Here is a 2,484-nt window from a genome sequence, read left to right as displayed (position 1 = left end):
CCAGTCGTTTGATTGAGCTGACATTTGAAATACGCAATCGCAGGGATCTGGGGCCAGCCTTATTTGAAGAAGAACTTAATTCATTGACTCGAATTGGAGTTTCTAATTTTCAACCTTACCATCCCCGTCCATACTCCAGTGGTTCATGGCTAGACACAAAAAATAATCCCGATTTTACTTCGATATAAACCAGCGTTGCCATTTTGGTCAAACCTAACCTTTTACGTTACGTTGGAAACGGCTGGTCCTTTGACTTTCCTAGCTTTCTAGCAATCCTCATTTTGAAAATTTATTTAATCCCACCACTAGCCCGATGGACCTCGTACAGCTCAACTGACCAAAATAGGATTTACCAAAACGAAAAGCGGAAATTACTCCTCTTGTTACAAGAATTTCCTTTCAATCCCGTTGCTGCTAATCTGATAGTTTGTCAGTCTGTTAGGTATTGTTGTTTTTTTCCAGTGAATTCATGTGAAGAGCAAGTATTTGGTCTCACTAGCCTAAGTTATGCAGTTGATCAATTCTTTGGTGCTCTTTTCTGGTTCATCGTCATTTGTCATCAGGGTCGCATATCACGTCTATCTTGATCACAAAAATGTGACCGTTCAGGAGGTGGAGACGGTGGAGACGGATACCGTAGAGAGAAAGAGAAAGAGGACCAGTTATTCGTACGGCATAGACGAACTTCCACCCTCAAGGCACAGAGAAATCCAATTAGGTTAAGAATGCGAGCCTCATCGAATATAAGAATGGACAATGCATACTATAGTGTTGAAAATACTTGACGTCCTAGAGGAAGTTTTCCCATCCCTCGGATTTCTCGCAGTTCTCCTCTTTCTAAAGCCCAGGGTTGGATTGGTCGAAAACACGAACAAGTGGTTACAAGTTGCAGGCCTTTGGTAGAGAGCCATTTTCGGCTTTTGTTGTAATAGCCAACCGCATAGGGATCAAACCCAAGTTGACTCAATGTATTAAAGTGGGTTCAAAATTGGCATCTTCTGATAAGGAGGAGGATATTTCTGGTAATATCAAGAGGCATATTTTCCTAGTTTTTTTTGTGTTTATGTATGCTTATCCTGAAAAGGTTGGGTTTGGGGACCACTAGGCAAAGTTCTCAACATCCAATGACAAGATCACTAACTTTGTCAACCTACTTTGTTGTTTCTATTGTCTTGAGCTTTGGGAGTGTTCAACTTTTGACGAAGTTCTTCAATTGAGTTGAAAATTGGTGCACAAATTCTTTGAGCTAAGACAGCTGGCTTCTGTTAGGAAACACATCCTTCCTTAATTGCTTTCCCTGTTACTGCTTGTTTCAATTTTGAAGAAAGTTGTGCTTCCCCATGAAATCTGACCTTTTCTTGGAAATGCCAGGCTGCGAGAAGTAACGTACGGGTTCGTTGCTATCCATAAGAGTTATCAATGGCATTGCTTTTTTTGGACAAAGTATGAACCATTGCAATACTGACGGTTACGTTATAGTGGATTATCAACTTTCCGATTCCAGTTAATATAATGTTTTTTCTTTGAGTGTCGACACATGACAACGTATTGCAAATCTCAGTTCGATTGCACGACTATGACAAAAGGTGCTTATTTATTTTATGTATGTCATGTAATGAACTCGTAACTGTTGTAATAGCATTTCAATTAGACTACAATTAATAAAACGTAGTAATAGAGACCTGGGCAAGCCTCGCTGGAATACAAAACATTACCTGGAGTTGAATCGAAAAAGTTAAGTGTAGACCTGAGCGGCCGTGACCATATTATAATGATTCATAGAGCAGTAACTCATCTTTTAAGTATGTGAAGCGTATCTGCTTAGCAAAGTAAAACAATTTTGGTGTATCTTCATTACCAAAAACCATTATCACAAAAAACTTCATTAAAACCTCTTACACACCATTACGATCCTTTTTCCCGTTTTCCCGTTTAGTGACTTAGTCAAAATTTGGCTGTCTTGAATATCCAACCCAAAAAAGCAAGTCTTTGATAAAAGCTGTTAAAGATAACCATTAAAGATAGCTGTTTGAGATAAAGCCTCTGAACTTGATTTAGTCAACAAAAAGGTCACCCTTATGAAAAAAAGAAAAGAATAGAGGGAGAAACTTCTGCTTATAAGCTTCTTTAAACATCGTGGCAAAGCGAGTAAAAGCATTTCTTTTGCATGGGCTGGTCGGAAGGGTTAAGGCGTGATTTGGTCAAAGAGAAATGTGATAAGGGTAGATTCCAACTCTCGTGTGCATTAATCAAACTTCGAGTCCGTCACATGAAAATGAACTCCACAACGAGTTCGAGCTTGTTCTAGCGGAAACAAAAAAGAACTGTCAAAGCCGGATGACGAGTGGCACTCCTTTAAATGGCAGTCTAGGCTTCTTCCACACACCCAGCGCTTATGGGCTGGTCTAACGATTGCGCAATTCTATCAATTAACCATTGCCGATCGTATCTAAAAAGGCATGGGTCAAGACTAAAACGCGATCT

This window comes from Tigriopus californicus, chromosome 8 (genome assembly GCF_007210705.1).
Source record: "Tigriopus californicus strain San Diego chromosome 8, Tcal_SD_v2.1, whole genome shotgun sequence".
NCBI classification, from domain to species: Eukaryota; Metazoa; Arthropoda; class Copepoda; order Harpacticoida; family Harpacticidae; genus Tigriopus; species Tigriopus californicus.
The sequence above is the reverse complement of the archived record's forward strand: the minus strand, read 5'-3'. Positions refer to the sequence as shown.